Source organism: Magnolia sinica, chromosome 18 (assembly GCF_029962835.1).
Source record: "Magnolia sinica isolate HGM2019 chromosome 18, MsV1, whole genome shotgun sequence".
NCBI lineage: Eukaryota > Viridiplantae > Streptophyta > Magnoliopsida > Magnoliales > Magnoliaceae > Magnolia > Magnolia sinica.
Genome location: NC_080590.1, coordinates 21,098,888 through 21,117,390, shown reverse-complemented (window position 1 = coordinate 21,117,390; position 18,503 = coordinate 21,098,888). Strand labels below are relative to the sequence as shown.

General features: G+C 42.5%; 1 non-coding gene across 1 annotated transcript; it reads left to right on the top strand.

Annotated features, from left to right (window-relative positions):
- The first annotated feature begins 933 nt into the window (after positions 1–933).
- LOC131234188 (small nucleolar RNA R71) lies at positions 934–1,040 on the top strand. Its single transcript, XR_009165596.1, has one exon. It is a non-coding gene; the product is annotated as a small nucleolar RNA R71 (small nucleolar RNA).
- The last annotated feature ends 17,463 nt before the right edge of the window (positions 1,041–18,503 follow it).

The following is an 18,503-nucleotide window of genomic DNA, read 5'->3' as shown; positions in this document are numbered from 1 at the left end:
ACCGTTGGGGAAATGGAGCAACCGGCTTTCCTTGAGGTTCCGGTTCTAACTCTGGTGGGGCATGGCTAGATCCATCTTCTTTATCCACTTCCGGGTCCTTAGGCTTTTCAGCCCTAACCGGAATGGTTTTGTCAATGATCTTTCCACTCCTAAGAGTGGTGATGGATTTAGCTTGCTCCATCTGATTTGAAGAGCTTGGGTCGCTAACTTCATATTGCGATTTAGGATTGGGAAGAGGTTGAGCTGGGAAGCTCCCCTTGTTCCCAATCGTATTTTCAGCCTTAAGTCCTTGTATTGCTTTTGTAAGGTCTTGGAAGGCCTGTAGCATACCCTGATTGAAAAGCTCTTGCTTTTGAAAATGTTTCAGAACCGAATCCTCTTGAGGTTTCTCTTGAGTTGGATTTTGATTTAGGTAACCTTGAGGTGTAGCGGTTTGTCCATTCCTCCAACTGAAGTTGGGATGATTTCTCCAGCCAGGATTGTATGTGTTAGAGGTGGGCCCACTGAAAGGTCTTTGGTAATTGCTTACAGCATTGGATTGCTCATTTAATACCTCTTGAAAGGCAGAGATAGTTAGACAGTTTTCAGTAGTATGAATGTTGCAACCACAGATGCTACAAACAATTTCCTTAGCCTTATCCTTCTTAAATTCCATGGCCTCGAGTTTCCTAGTGAGATTAGCTACCTTAGCATTAATATCATCGTCTTCTCTCAGGAGATACATTCCACCCCTTTCCTTGGAATGAGTCGGCCTAGACGTAGTACTAGGTCTAGGGGAGATGTCCCATGTTTGTGTGTTCTGAGCAAGTTTATCAAAGTAATCCCATACTTCATCGACTCCTTTATTCATAAACTCCCCATTACACATCGTCTCGACTAATTAGCGCATGGGAGAGTACACCATAGAAAAAGTTCGTGATGCGCCACGTTTCAAAACCATGTTGTGGGCATGAATCGACAAGATCCTTGAATCGCTCCCAACATTGGAAGAATGTTTCATCTTCCCTTTGGGCGAAGTTCATGATCGACTTTCTTAGGGTGTTCGTCTTATGGTATGGGAAAAACTTCTTAATGAACTCCCTTTCATGTCATTCCATCTGCCAATTGATCGAGGACGTAGTGAATGTAACCACGTCTTGGCTTTCTCTTTCAAAGAAAAGGGAAAGAGTTTCAACCTGACCGTGTCATCAGACACGTTAGGAAAGTATAAGGTAGCTATGATCTCGTCAAATTCTTTTAAATGTAAGTAAGGATTCTATGACTCAAGCCCATGAAATTTAGGGAGGAGTTGGATCACCCCTGGCTTGATATTCATGTGTCCTGCATTCTCGGAAAAAACCATGCATGAGGGCGTACTCACCCACGCCGGTTGTAAGTAATCTCGTAAGGTACAAGGCGGGGGTGCTTGATGCACTTCATTCTCATCCTGGAGATCTTCTACCCTAGGTTGGAGTAGAAGAGGTTGATTTCCAGCCATATCTTCAATTAACTCAGGGGATTTCGAGTGGTGTCTAGTCCTACAATGGACAGTTAACCCCTCAACTAATCCTCCTTCAGTCAAGAGAAATCGAGTGTTGTCACGAGCCCACTTGGGCATGAAACACTCGCAGCCCTCAATCAAATTCTAAACCTAATTCTAAGAAGGAAAATAAAAATCTAAAAAGAAAAAGAGAGTTGGAAGGAAGTTACCAAATTGGAGTCCCTAAATTGAAACCTGCAAAATAGAACAAAACAAGTTAGTTTCTAAGAATAGCAAGCCTATAAAATTCCTAAGAAGAGAAATATAAAAAGAAACAAGGAAGAATTCCTAAATTAGAAAGTAGAAATTTAGAAAGAGCGTACCGAATTAGAAATTTCTAATCCTACAAAATAAGAAAGTTGGGTTAGTTTCTAAAAAAAAGGAAAACTATCTAAAAATAGAAAGTTATTTTAAATAGAAAATTTCTAAAAATTAAAGAAAAACCTGGAATTAGAAAATTCTAAAAATAAATCCTAAAAATCAGAAAAGTCCTAATCTTAAACTAATCCTAAAACCAGTTAACTTCAGGAAACGTAGCCGTCAATCCCCCGCAACGGCACATAAAACTTGTTCACACCCCAAGTGCAAGGTTGTGATGTAGTAATAAACTCGGTAAGACCGAGGTCGAATCCACAGGGACTGAAACCTGTACGTTATCTGAAAATAACCAGATCTAGAACTAGGCTAAGATGAAATCTAAACCAATTGTGATTTGAGGAATAATGGTGAAATATTAATCTAAACTTAAAGAATTCAGAGAAAGAGAACTAGGGATTCAGAGGATCCACTTGTAGAGATCAGGGAGATTTTATGCCTGCTTCATGGATATTATACTGAACTTACTTGATATAGTTTTTAAGAGATGAAAGGTATAAGAATTAGGTATGATTTCATCACAAATCCATGCCTAAGAGACAAGATAAACAACAGAACTTAGTCCAATCCATAACCAACTAAAAGATGTATGAGTGTTAGGAAGGATTCCATCATCCAACCATGTCTATGAGACGATGGCGAATAACAGAGTTCCGAACATCAAAATAAAAGGAAAAAAATTATTCAAGCCATCACAGATTTACTGTAATTTAAATCACAACAAACCATTAATGACTAAAAGAATTTCTTAAATCAAACTAGAGTCAATCAATTCAGTTTAAATCAAACCTGTAGAAGCTCCCATCACGCCACAAGCTTCACCTCTTAGCCCTAGCTAAGAGGTTTAGCTACACATGGATGGACTAGATCTCTCAACAGCAAAGAGCGAAAAATAGCAAAACATAAAAATTCTCTCTCCCTGTCTCCCTCTCTGTCTCTCTCTCTAGCCGTAGGTGTAGCTCCTTCCAGCCGTCCTTCTTATTCACTGCCGTGGGATCCACCTTCTCACATTCTTTTCTCTTTTTTTTTATAGGGATAGGAAGTCGGCAGAAGCTGGATCTAATGCAAATAGCTGGCTCTGTTTCTCGCAGCGAGAAACGCGTAAAGGGTTGCGTTTGGAATGACAATCAGGACGCCGTTCGTTCCGATCGTCGCGTCTGCCACCGTGGATAGGGTCGGTTCGGATTGGCTATCCGATCCTCTTGATGGATGCATAACAACCCGAAAATTTCGGTTTTCTCCGGACGGACGCCTACGTAAATCTTACGCTGTGTACATGGTGGGTCCCACTTCACTGCTCTTTTGCCAAATCCACTCCGTTCATTACATTGCTCTTGAAAAACCAGACGGACATGAGTGGTTTTGTTTCCTTTTGATGCGGCCCACGGACTTATTCAGTTCGCCGTCCATCTTCCGTTTGGATCCTTCAAGGACACCAAATAACTGCAGAATTCTGTCTGTAGATAAGGGAACGATCGGTTTCGCCTCATGAATCTAATGAACGGTGTGGATCATCGAAAGTCATGATGATGGTGGCCCACCAGGAGTTGAGCGCAACTCCTTGTTGCGAACAGCGAACGCTGTCTCTGTTTTGAAAACGAAAATCGCGTCAGCGTCTGCTGACCGATTCCATCGGTTCGGTGCACTGAAAGTGCACAGCTAGTATGCACCCCCACTCCTCAAAGTGGGTCCCACGTTGATGCTCATAAGAAATCCGCTCCACTCATCTGCTTTGTCAGCTCATTTAATGAGTTGAGACCAACATTGAGGTAGATTCAGATATCAGGTGGGCCCCTATTCACAGATCTATGGGCTGATCTGTCCGTTGGCCCACTTCCCGAGATCTTCAATGGTTTAAATTTAATATGTACGGTTGATTTATGGCTCACATCCCATGTATGAAGTCTCGTGTCAATCTGATGGCGGGAACCTTATGATCTTGCATTATGGACCAATTTCAGGCCTTTTTAACATGAACGGCTTGATCTTCTCAGATCCCTGGCGTGTAAATCCGTTGATTTTGGTCCCATGGAATCTGTCCCTTGCCTTCATGAATTCTGAGCATTAATTCTATGCTTTTAGCATCCTTTTCGGTCATATGCTCGCAATTACACCCTGTATCACAAACACGGTTAAGATCGGGCGTTAAACGGTATCATGCTCGTAATTCCAAGCAAAAATCGCGGTCTAATATGTAATATTTGACCCTCAACATCTGCTATCGCCGAGGCGGTCAAATCCGCCTCTGCTACTACGGTCTCGGAGGTGGCGATGCCGCCGAGGTGGCCTCGGTGGTGGGGGTTGTTGTCGGCTGTTGTGGGGGCCTCTGCTGCTGCTGTAGTGAAAGCTGCTGTGGACCTCTCGACTGCTGCTGGGGGTTGGGACACTCCCACATACGGTGCCCTGTCACACCGCACCTAAAACAAGTGCTTGGTGAACTACCTCGGAGGTGGTGCTAGAGGTGTTCTGCACTCGGAAGGCCGGGCGACTGTGAGCCTCTACCGCGTGGTCGACGCGCTGGGAGTCAACGAAAGAGCCTGCCTCTTCTGGTCTCTCCTTTGACCGCGATCAGACTGAGAACCGTCCCACTCAGCCTAAAAAATCTGGACCTTCCTTACCACTCCCTCGAAAGTCCGGAGCTCATGCCTAATAACACGGCCTCGAAGACCGCAACGCAAGCCACCCTTAAATCGGCGGGCTCTCCGCTCCTCATCATCCACTAAGTATGGTGTAAATCGGGACAGTGCTACAAAATGAGTGGCATACTGAGCCACTGTCATATCACCTTGCACCAAGGCCTCGAACTCCAATGCTCGCTGCCGTCGGATGTGATCAGAAAAATACTGTCGGTCAAACCGATCTACAAAATCCTCCCAAGTCCATACAAAATCAGCGCCCGCTGCTCGGGAGACTGACGTCCACCAGTGCTCAGCCTCACCATGGAGGAGAAATACGGCTAATCGGACTCGCCGCTCAGTCGTGCATCCCATCGTCTCAAATATCTTCTCCACATCGGCGCGCCATCTCTCAGCTACCGCCGGGTCTGGCTCACCCTGGAAATGCGGGGGATCGAGTCGTCGAAACTCACGAAGGAGGACACTCGCGCGCTCCTGCTCTACCTGCACTGGTGAAACAACAGGGTGTCTGCTCTGCCCCTGAAGTGCGACCGTCACAACCTGCAACATCTGCTGTAACTGGGAAGCACTCACGGATACGATCGGATTTGCACCAGTCTTTGGTGGAGGAGCTACATCCATAGGATGGGCAGTGGGAATCTCTGGTGGTGGAGCAGGGATCGTAGGTGGTAGGGCGGGAGCCGCAGGTGGTGGAGCTGGAGTCTCAGGTGGTGATGCGGGAGTCGATCGGGTCATTCTCCTGCGCGGCATGTCCTACAGGAAAGAGCGAAGGTGCCTATCAACTTAAAGGCTCGTGAAGGCACGCACGTTAAGGGTCGTTAATAAAAGATCGCTAGGTTATCCGTATTTAGGACTTAAATCATTCATAGCAAACATGTAATGTTGTTCTTGGTTATTCTCGAGTTATGCTCTGATACCAACTTCTGTCACGCCCCAAACTCGGAAACCGGGCTCACAAAATTCTCGATCGCCGAATCCGGCGCCGACAGCCTTCGTAGAACCCCATTCTTGGCTCCCAGCGCCCATTCACCAGGTTCTGATCCTGGGATGCTATAAGGAGGATTTTCAACATTAGTTTGATTCATAATAAGCATAACCAAAGGCATAACCCACAAACAACAACCAAAAACTCCATCACATTTCCACTATGATCAAAAACTTTAAAAGTACAATGAGCATAAAGGAAAATACAATGATGATGAACAAAAACTCTAAAATGATCTGCCACGTGCCCAAGGCCTTAGCGCAGCTGCGGTCCAACGTCACCTACAGTAACGGTCGTGCATAAGCTTATGGAAAGCTTAGAGGGTGGTGTAAGTGTGTGTATAAGGTAGTAGTTATGCAGAGTAATGCAGAATATGCTAATAAATTCATGAATGACATGAGCGGTACTAAAGCTATGCAATGCGAGGCATGGATGATGTCGGCCATATCAAGGCCATGCGGTGTGGAATGCAACTCAAGCATACAAATTCTCATCTAAGTCCACATATCAATACAGCTCAACTCTGGAATATCACCAGGGTCTAGTACACTGCAAGCCAAATTGCCGCCTCATCGCGCACAATAAGGTGAGTGGAAGAGACCTCACTATCCGCCTGCCGATATCGGGCTCGGCTCGTCGATAGGGGACTCATTCCTTGAGCTGGTCAAACTCAGCCTACCTTTACCCCCTCCTCTCTGGCGAGTAAGGCCGCACCCCCTTCCAACCAACCACAACACAGTGCAAAGCGCGGCCTTCTGGTAGTCGGCATTTGGCGCTCATGCACCCACTCGGTCTAGACGTTGGAGCAACCTCTTGGTACCATAAGGGTTTAGGAACTTTCACCCAGGGATATCTATAGCACCCCATGTAGAACAAGATTTTCGGTATCCAATCCTGCCAACCACGATACGCCTGTAGAGGCTACGACCCTGATGTCGCTAGGGCGTACGGTAACCATGTCACACAATGCGAATGCATGAATCACACTATCCAGTCATGCAGAAATCCTGCGCGTGTCGTGCGCTCATGTAGGGCAACACCGCCTATCCAGGAGCCCCTAAACAATCTGCCCGAAGGCATATGCTATGATCAGTCATTTCTCATATCAAGCATACATATGATGCGTATGATCATGAATCATGGAACTATACTAATCATGTTATGAAGTAATGCATTATCCTTACAACGCAGATGGCCTAGACGGCCTACACACAACGAGTACAGGCCTATCAATGGGCCCTAGGGAGAGTCGTAATGTGGACGTTTAACTAACATTTAAACGTGCAATGTGGACGTCAAACCAACATTGCTCCCAAGGCACGACTGTCATAAACATCATTACATAAACCATGTTGGGATCACACATTGCAATGGACCTTAGGTACGTCCCATTGGGCCTTAAATACATCAAATGGGCCAAATCACATGGGCCTTATATTCATCAAGTGGGCCACATCAATGGGCCGCACCAATGGGCCTTATGTACATTGCAATGGGCCATAACCCGTGGGCCTTAGAATGCATCAAATGGGCCTAATCTGGCCACACCAATTGGGCCTTATATGTACATCAAATGGGCCTCAACCCATAGGCCCCAATACATCTTAATGGGCCTTAACCCATGGGCCCCTAATACATCAAATGGGCCTTAACCCATGGGTCACAAATACATCTAATGGGCCTTACAACATGCCAAGGTGAGGTCCACTTGGACTATGGATCTGGCTCATTCCCCAACCCCTGATATAAAATGAGCCTTTAAAATGGTTGGGTGGATGGGATGCAGCACATGCATCATGGTGGGTCCCACTGTCATTGGACAGTGTGCATAAAACACATGCATCACCGTGGGCTCCACCGTCTGCTGGACGGTGTGAATAAAACTGATACATCATGGTGGGTTCCACCGTCCACAGCCGTGGACGGTGTTGCAACACATGCAATAATGGTGGGTTCCATGTGTGTGGCCCACCATAATATTTTCCCACCATCCAACCTGTTGACAAGGTCACACGGACCTGAGTGAAGAAAAAACACAAATTTCATCTTGATCCAAAACTTCTGTGGCCCACAAAATAGTTTCAATGGCAGAAATTAAATATTACTTTTTCCTACATTGTGGGCCACCGGAGCTGTGGATGGAGCTGAAATTTGGAGGGGGCCCACTGCTGGGAGTGGCCCACCTCGTGAATGGGTTGGATGACAAATAAACATTAAGGTGGGGCCCACGGCTAGAGCCGTGGGTCGCTGTTCGTCCGCCGTCCGCCCGCTGCTACGCAGGCAGCGCCTACTGCCTTTTGACCCAGCAGCGTCGGCTGCTGTGTAATATATATATTGATTTCAAGCTTTCTTGTGGTTTTCACAGGTGGGGTCCACATCTTGAGAATCCACTCCGTCCAATGGCCCTCCATGGCTCAAGACAAGCAAAACAAGCCCAATATTAGGTATATTTCGGCATATAAAAATATCAGGGAAGGTTTAAATGGTGAAAACCACCATTTGATATGGTATGGCCTGCCAGAACCTCGGATTGACTCTGTTTTTCGGTTCAACGCCTGAAATGAGGTTGAGAAGGGAATGGACGGCGTGGATTGAATAACTGCATCAAGGTGGAGCCTACACAAACAACCCATCGAAGAAGCTTGTGAACCAAGCTAATATTTGTGTTTACCAATCCACGTCCAGCGTCCAGGGATGCTAGACGGTCTGGCCGTGCAAGGTGGGCCTGCTCAGGTGGGCCACCAATGATGGATGGTGTGGGTACAACACACATGAAGTGGGTCCCACTTATAGACGGCTTAGACAAAATACATACTTCATGGTGGGGTCCAACCGAGTGGGCCATACAACCACATCATCATCACTAAAGAAAACATAAAAAGGGAGGGAGAGAGAGAAAAAAAGAGTGGGACACGCATGATGGAGGGACCCCGGCACTATGGGCCCTCCTTTCAATGATCTACAACATAAATTAAGTGGCCATTACATGTGGGCCCATTAAATCGAAATCCAACGGTGGAGATCCCTTCTCCACTAAAATAGACGGTCTAAATGACCCTAAGTATGCAAGGAAAATAAACATCATGATGGGGTCCATGGAGAATGGCCCCATCATGGAATGATCATGATGATCCAAGTGGGCCATCGGCCACATCTTAGGGTCCAAAGTGAGATCCAAACCATTGATCGGTTGGCCTCACTTGGCCCATCTTAAAAACATTAAAACTACCCTATCAAAGCACCCACCGCTTGATCTTCTTGCTCCCTTGGCTTCCTTAGCTCCTTAGCTTCGATTCCAACGGAGGAGATGAGGTTTGGATGGTTGAGATGGGAGATGAGAGGGTGGGAAAGTGGGCCACCTTTGATGCTTAGGAATGCTTGGAAAGGCTCATACGTATGGTGTTTTCTCTCTTGCTTGGGAATGAGTTTGAAAATGAGAGAGAGACTTGTAAAGGGAGAGAGAGAGAGAGTGATGGGTGATGGAGTGATGGATGTGATGAGTGATGGGTGTAAGGAAATTTTTGACTTTTGTGGCTAATGGTGTAAGAAAGGTATGGGCTTGTAAGAACTTTTTGACTTTTGGGGCTTTCTTGGGAAATGGTGAAAGGTGATGTGTATTTGACATGTACTTGACCCTTGATGGGATTGATTGATGGGATTGATTTGACATGTTGTAGAGATTCGCTTGGGTTTTGCAACGCGCGACATTTTTCTCGAACCGAACGTGGCCCCACATCTCCTGGCTTGGGTATCGCCTCGGTACACGAGTCGTGACATCGGAACCGTATCGACGGCGCGGTCGCTAGGGTACAAGTCTTGGGTTGAGTCGACTCGGGTTGACGGCATGTGAATCAGGGTCGTGTGCAAATGCCAGTTAAGGATCGAAGGTTGCCGAAATTCGACTGGGAAGACCGCGGAAGTCTACGGAATGGTACGGTCTAGGATATGGGACTTACAATACCATCATTAAAATCCTTGTAAGGCCCACTGTACTTTCTTACACACGTTGGGGCACAATGTTCAGAATCGGGTCATAGGTCACAGTTTCATTCGATCAGGTGAAATCGTGAGTCACCACTTTCACTGTGTACTAGATGCACTTATATCAATGTACCCTAATTTCATTAAACAGGCCGGACCAGAGACACCCTATGAGATCCAGACAAATGTAAATTGTGTTGCTTACTTTTAGGTATTTTCCTTTGGGTCAGATTTCTATATATCTATTTTTCACTTCCTTGCATTCACACCTTTAGCCTAAATGACATTTGATTTAATGCATTTAGGATTATGTCGGTGCAATTGATGGTACACACATTTTAACTCATGTGCTCGCAGTCGACCATGCGAGTTTCCACAATTGGAAAGGGGTCCTCCCCCAAAACGTACTGGTGGCATGCTCATTTGATATGAATTTTATATACGTATTGGCCAGTTGGGAGGGTTCTGCTTTGAATGTAAGGGTGTCACACAACGCATTGACCCGATCAGATGATCCCTTGCTTGTCCCACATGGTACTGGTTATCTGTGCGAAGATTGCCAATCTATTTCATAGTTATGAATTCTTTGATTGTCCACTTAATGGAACATTGATTCAAATGTGTAGGAAATTATTATGTTGTTGACGCTGGATACACTCATTCACCCAGTTTTATGGCTCCATATTGGGGCGTTTGATATCACTTATAGGAGTATCGAACTAGGAGAGCACCTGTGTAACACCCCGTACTTTTCAATACTCGGGGTGTACCATGTAACCTAACTTACTCGCACATTCACATTCATTCCAGTCTAAATTCTTCTCTTGTTATTCGAGACGGACCTCCACATTGATGTAGGGATCTATTTTCAAAGTTCCATACCCTGGATAGATCATCCAATTATTCATTTGGAAATCTAAATCATCAGATCCACTGTTTATCAATTGACACTAAATCGTGTGATCCTTACAAATAGACTTTAAATTAGGTGCACCTAAGCTCAAATCAAAACACCCGAGTGCTCTCTGGGATCCCTAGAACCCTTTAGCCTCTAAAGTTCCAAATGTAGAATGATCCAACCATTGGAATTGAAGGTCAGCTATGAACTTCGAGATGAATCATTGGATGTAGGCCTCACATCATACAATGATGGATCCGATCGTCAAAACCATGGACAAATCACTGTACCTCAGATCCACAACCTTGATGGGATGAACAGTCGCTTAATTGAGTAAGTTAACCATCAGATTGTAAATGCAATTGTCAGAGATTCCTAAACTAGTATAGGAAATGTTAAATGTGCCGACGATCAATTTTAGGATTACAATCATGAGATTGATGAGGGACAACAAGAGGACTTCAAAATCACATACTGAGGCACCCTATTAGGTAGAATCAACCGCTCATGAGTCCATGATGTCCAATTAGACAACTCTAATGTGTCATGATTGGTCATCCAATGCAAAGTTAACTATCAGATTTCATATAATCAGCCCCATACCCTAAATAATCAATTAAACCAGATTATGAAGAGATCTAACCGTCAAATCTTCGAAGATCCTCGGATATCATCATCTGGATACAAAAACCCAACATTACGGCCCACCAAAGACTTGGATCTGTCTCATTCTCTGGACAGGGCCGTATTTTGGTTTTTAGCTACGGATATAGACCGTAGCTAATTTGCTACGGCTTAAAACCGTAGCTGAAAGATCCGTAAACCGTAGCTAAAAGGGATCACTTCTAAACATTCAATTAGCCTGTGATAGCCCCATAAGGGACTCTACGAGGCCCATTAAAATGTGTGTGCTCCATCTAATACATCTATCTATTTTGAAAGAGAATTTCAGGGCAAGAGTCCAAAAAATGAAATAGATCGAATGCTCAAGTGGACCACACAGTAGGAAACAGTGGAGATTAATACTTACCATTGATTGATGGTGTGGTTCAATTGAACTTCAATTTGCCTAGATGTTAGTGTCATTCCTTATAAAAAAATTACAAAATTAATGGACGGAGTGGATATATCAAATGCATCATGATGGACCCCATAAAGCCCTTGACAAGACCGTTCGTCCAGGACCGTTAGACGTGCGAACGCGGAGGGGGCTACAAAGAATGGTATAATAGCTACGGTCCACATGGCTTTTAGCTACGGTCTAAAACCGTAGCATGACCGTAGCATGTAAAAATGCGGAATCCACGCTGCCTTTTTCTTTTCCCCCTCCCACGAAACATTTCATTTCCCTCCACTCCTCAGAAAAAAAACCCCATTCCCTCTCCCTCTCCCTCTCGATCTCCCATGCCCCTTCTCTCTCTCTCTCTCTCTCTCTCTCTCTCTCTCTCTCTCTCTCTCTCTCTCTCTCTCTCTCTGTGCCCCTACGTCCCTCTCTCTCCCTTGATCACCCGTGCCCCTTTTTCTAATCTCTCTCTCTCTCTCTCTCTCTCTCTCTCTCTCTCTCTCTCTCGTTTGCTTCTCATTTATAGTGATCTAATCAGATCTGATATTCTGTCTTCCATCTCTTTCTTTCCTTTTGTTTGGTCTGATCATCTCTATATTTTGCTTTTTTCAGCTTTGGATTGTAGGTGAAAATGGGGCTCACGTTTACGAAGCTGTTCAGCCGTCTGTTCGCAAAGAAGGAGATGAGGATTTTGATGGTCGGTCTTGATGCTGCCTGTAAAACAACCATCTTTTACAAGCTTCAGCTTGGAGAGATCGTCACCACCATCCCCACTATTGGTATCAGATCTCACCCCTGTCTCTCTCAATCTTGGATGCTGGATGGTTTTTGTTCTCTTTTTTAACCCAGATTGTGTAATTCTGCATGTTTTTGGTGATTGATTGATGTCTGATCTGGTTTTCATGCTTTTGGACTCAATTAGATCCTTTCTCTACCTGTAGAATCGGAACTGGGTTGTTGAAGCATGTATGTTTCTAGATCTATTCATCTGTTTGTACAGTTAGGTTTCCTAGCTTGATTCTATTGGAACTTGTATGCATGTCATAGATCTGTACATTGTATTGTTGAAATCTAAAGATGTGCTTGTGGAGAATGAGAGATCCGTACCTATTGGCTTTAGCTGGGGCTTTGTGTTCATGGCTCCATAAGTGAGAGGTTGGGCTCAGACTTATGCTGGTTAGCCATTGTCTGCATGGTTTTAAGACTTGCACCAACTCATTTGGTCTTGAGATGAGTTGTACTGGAGTTGGGGTGACTCAGCTGAGTCACCACCATGTTTCTCAAAATAGAAGGAAAAATAAAGAAATATATAGAATTAAAAAAATGGCACCTGGGGTAGTTTTATGATAAAATCTAGTTAATGTGTGACCTTGAAATGCACTAAATATCAATTGGCTATGTGAAATGTGGATAGGTATCTGATTGATTTCTTTGGTAATAGATCCACACCATTCAGGAAAACATGTTTCTTGATGGTAGTTGTAACCTACATATGTGAAATAGTTCATCTTGACCATGGTAGCTGGAAACACCCTAGGGCCATCTGAAAAGCATTTCAGAAAAGGCAGATTCGCGTTTCAAATGTTCTGTCATAATTGAAATGCATTCCCTTGGGGAACATTTGTGAAAGGCAATTTTGAAAAAGTAATAATTTTGCACTTCAAAATTTCTTTGAAACACTTGTGATGCATTTGTAAAACATAAGAGAAACTCATTTCAGACTTCTTTTTCTTTTTGTTTCTTTTTTTTTTTCCTTTATCAGCAACATAAGCAAACCTCTTGTGAAACGTTTCTCAAGAGTAAGTTAAACATGAGCGAAACGACTGTGAAACTCAAGCAAAACATCCGAAATGATAGTGAAACTTTAAATTAATACACTATCATATTTTCTTAGTTTTCTATAAAATTCCCCAAACAATTTAAATGTGTTTCTAATTAATTTAAAGGTTTTCTTATTATTTTTGAGACATGGGTAGCAAGAGACCATTCAACAAATAATGTTCATGCTTAATTCGATTTCGATCATTAAAGTTACACAATTCAGTCAAAGAAACGAAAATGCCAGGAAATCAGCTTTTGAAGGAATAAGGTGATGTTTAGGACTGTACTTGATTTCTTCACAAATCTCTGTCTATGAATTATTATTGAGCTCTCTTACTCTTTGAAGTTTCTTCTCCAAACTGTTAGAACTTCTACAGTGAAATTTCCAATGAATGTTGATTACAAGTCTACACTTATTCAACTACTCTGCAAGTAGAATTCAACTCTAGTGATTTCTTCACAAATACTTTTGGACTTTCTGAGGCTTGGATATGGTCACAATCGACCCTCAGTCACACTCACTAGCAAACCTGGTGGTATCTGATAAAAAGTTGTCAAGCACTTGAATAACTCTAGTGATTTCTTCATAAATACTTTTGGAATTTCTGAGGCTTGGATATGGTCACAATCAACCCTCAGTCACACTCATCTATCCCTTTTACACTTTAACACTTAATTTTTCCCGTCGATATGATTTTCTTGTCTTTTTTTCCTTTTCTAACGTAGGCAAGAAAATCTTCTCTAGAAGTGTTTAACAACCCTTTCATATTCCCATGCCATAGTGGGGCTTTAGGGAGCTTTAGGAATTCCAGTGACAAATTCGCTGATTTTTTTCAAGAGGAAATAATGTGGATAATTGCCCACCAGACCAGACCCCATCCTCCAGGGAGCTTAGTGAAGAACAACCTCAGGATTTCCCTGTTTTCTGTATCTCCATAGATTCAAAATAATCTGCTAAATGTCTCTGCATATTCTTCGAATTGCGACATTGAATAGATTTCAAGCTTTTGTAGCATTTGCCATGCTTTTTGCTTGTTTTTATCCTTTTCTCTTTCTTGATTTGTGATACCACAAATCTCTTGCCTGAGAAAGGCTCCAAATAGGGATCCTCCACCATTGGCTACTTTAAATGCTACAACAAAATGATCATATTTTGTTGATAATTTAAACACTCGCCAGGCTAGTTTGACATTCCCTAATAAGCTGCTTTCAAGATAAGATACTTTTCTATCACTCTCCCATTCATTGTAATGCGAACCAATTGCTATGTCCATTGCATTTTCCCAAGCAGAAATTTCTGCTGCTGCAGTGGCTAGCTTGTTGCATGTAAGATAGACTCCTTTGTCATTGACTGGTTTAGTCTGAACTGAATCTAGTCTTATCTCTTGATCAATATTGCCTATGTTGGGCTCATGATCTTGATGAGATTTCATTCTTCTTTCCCAAAGTTTTTCTTTTCGATAACTATTGCTATAGGTATTTCATATCCATAATCTAATGGATATTCTAGCACACTAGTGACATATGCAATTGTTGTGTTAACTACTGAGTTATATGGTCACATGTTTCCCAATCTTTTTCAAGTTTGGATTTTGTTATTCTTAAATCTTCATTTAAGGGTAACTATAATTCTTGCATTCTCAATTGATGAGATTGCTTCATTCTTCTTCTCGATTTGGATTACTTAAATCTTCATCGAAAAGATCTTGCTAGAATCTTCTTGAAGGTCCAGCTCTCAAGCTATTTGGCCTTAATAGTCTTATGGTAAGACCATCTTGGGTGTTTAGCTTGTAATCGACATCATTAATTTCTCCTATTTGTACAGGAACTTGCTGATGCTTGAAGTCAAACATCTATGTTTGCCCAAAACATAAAGTTTCGCCTTGGAAACAAGGAATACTTTTATGATTTTTGGCAACATAATGTCATGAAGCACGATGTTATTATCGGCAACAATTTCTGGACTGACCAAAGTAGACATACAATGGTAATTTCTAATAGTACCATTACTATTGGGAATAACATTATTTCCTTACTTTTCGGTCCACAGCCAAGTCTATCCATAGACTTTCCTTGGCTTCAGCACCAGTGCGTTCATTACGCACCAGATGAATGTGGTGAGATATATAATATTCAACCCACCAAAAATAGAGTTCAAGAAAAACTTCTTGAAATCAAGCTTACCTTGAAAGACAATTTCAGTGATAACCTAGTATCGGAGATGCGAAAAAGAAGCACCATACGCAATCAGATCAATCTAATGCATGGGGTGGCTGGGGCGGTAATAGTGTGGGAGATGCGGAAAAGATGCACCAGACGCAAGCAGATCAGCCTCATGCTCACGGTGGCTGGGACAGTAATAGTATGGGAGATGCGAAAAAGCACCAGACACAGTCAGATCAGTCTAATGCATGGGGTGGCTAGAATAGTAATAAAAAGGAAACACAGGCAAGTGAATCTAAAAGACCAACAGTAGAGGAGTGTCCTGGATTTAATTCTTGGAATAGAATGGAAGTGCAAAAGAGGCAGCCCATTCAATCTAATCAATCTACTCCCTGGGGAGGTTGGAAATCAAATGATGCAGGAAATGAGAGGGTTGAAGATGTTAAATCCCAAGATGTAAATTGTTGGAACCAACCAAATGATTCATCTGCCAAACCACATGTTTGGGATAAGGACAAGATGCATGGTCAATCTAATTCTATCTGGGGTAGTCAGAGCCCAAAGGGTACCCATACGGAGAGATCTTCAGACATTGGTGGTTGGAATGAAGACAAAGGACAAGATGAGTTGAATCAACCAACAAGATCTCCTGTTTGGAGTTCTTCCCCTATTGAGAAGTCTTCAGATGACAACAGTTGGAAAGAAAATAGTGCACACGATTGGTCAAATCGACCGACCAGAGCTCCTAGATGGGGTTCTTCGAGTGAGGGTGACCGAAGAAACCAGAGAAACTGTTCTACCTAGTCACCTGCACCTGTGGGGCCTGATGGTTGGAATGCTAATGGGATTCTCACTGCCACTCGAAGACGCTTGGATCTATTCACATGTGAGGAAGAGAAAATTCTTAATGATGTTGAACCAATTTCGTTGTCGACAAAACGAATTCTGCATAATTCCAGCTACAATGACGGTGATCGGCTATCGGATGAAGATCAGTCCTGGGTACTCGATAATGTTTTTCAGCACCATCCTGACAAAGCGACAAAAATGGGTGAAAAGATTGACTATGTCACGGTTGGTAAGCACGACAAATACCAAGGTACCAGGTGCTTTTTTGTTGTCTCCACAAATGGTTTTAGAGCGGATTTCTCTTACCTCAAATGCCTGGAGAACTATCTCAAGGAGAAGTACCCTGATGGTGCTGAAGCCTTCAACCAAAAGTATTTCAAAAAGCGCCGCTCAGAGGGCATGAACCAGCAGCAAACACAGTAGCTGTAGATCCAACACCCTTGGGAAGATAGAACAATGAGTTTGTGTAGTGGGTTTTTTACTGCGCATTGGTCATATGTATATATTTTTTGCCATCTGCCCTTCCCCAAATGTGGTTAACCTCTCGTTTGCCCCTTTTAACTACTGTATATATTCATCATCCCTCTGATGAATGCACCGCCCAATTTGGGAGCGGTTCGACCATATGGCTAAGCAATTGGCTTCCATATGTTTAAACAGTTTTTCTTTTTTTTTTTTTAAATTTATCAAATCATCTGAATTAGGAAAAATCACTTTAAAAGGCCTATTTCAGTATTAAGTACTGAAAACAAGTTTTAATAAACCGACCGAAGTTCTTGATCTACGAGATGTTTGCCATTCTAATTATCAGGATCATTGCTTTCAATTTTAGAGAATGAGTTGCTCTCTTTCATTTGATTATTTGTAGATAGGCATGCGCTAAACAATGGGAAGTGACTAATGATCAAGACAGCCATTGTGTCCAGTCCTCTGCAATCAGGAATTTGCTGACAGCCATCAGGATTCTCATTTGTTAGGTTCACTAGAACCTGCAAAGAGGAAAATAAATTAAAAGTTTAAAACTTTTGAGAATTCAATTCCATGCTCTACCATGACACACATATACTGAAGTGGGTCCCTGCTGAATTTAATAAATAAGGATATATAAGACGATAAAACCAGCAATCAGGAATTGGAAGTAAAACTAATAGGCGAACATTTTACTCTCATGTAACAGTCTCAGCTATAAAATGGAGGCACAATCAAGAAATGTCATGATATTTGGCTTGTTCGTTTTCTAATCCTGAACTAATTTGGTACTCTATGGTTCAACATATTGCTAGTTTGCATGTTTTTTCTAGTTGCTCTGTATGATGTTTGGCTTGTAGGCTGTAATAAATAAGGATGAGTTTTATCATTTTTTTCCATTTTTTGAAGCTGTTATAATTTTTGAGTTTATTTTTGCTCGCAGGCTGGCAGATTTGCTCACATATGTTGGCGTATGGCCTTACAATTCTCAGAGGTACATTCAGGCTAGCAGATTTGCAGGCTGGCAGATTTACTAGATTTGAAGCCTCTTTAATATGCTGTTAAAGCCCTTGCTGATTTTTCTACTGTCCGGTTGAAGACATTGCTGAAAATTCTTATTCTATTCATTTTTTGAAGAATTTTTCAGAGGGATTTATTGTTTTTGCTGAATGGTTGGAGATACTGCTGGATGTTCAGGTTTGGTAGCTTTTTTAAGTAGTTTTTTCTTCAGATTTTCAACATCTGGTTTGCAGCGGTAAGAGTTTGCTGGCTATTGTCATTTAGGCTTCTTTTCTGATTTATTCTTCTAGCCGTAAGGCCCTTCCTCTCATCCTTAGTTCTCTCACTCTATTTTGAGATTATGTATGGCGTCTTGGTTGACTTTTGAGGCACTTAATCCTATTAACTCTAAGACAAAACGATTGATTGCTCATTTTAAAAATCCTGGTTTACAGATTAACACATACACCGACATAATATAGCACCAATGAAATCTGTGGATTCTCCACGTGTCTAATGTAATTCATTTACATTATAATACAGCGCCAACTGCTATAGTTTGGTATTTATGTTGACGTGAAGAACAGATTCTATCTATTGTGAAGGTCTTCTGTCATTTCTGTTTTGGGAATTCAAATAGTTTCATCTTTGAATTTATTTTCATTCTATTACTCAACATGAAAACAGTCAAAATAAGCCTCGCTTCTAATGTTGAAATCAACACATGCCCTGATGGTAGTTCTTTT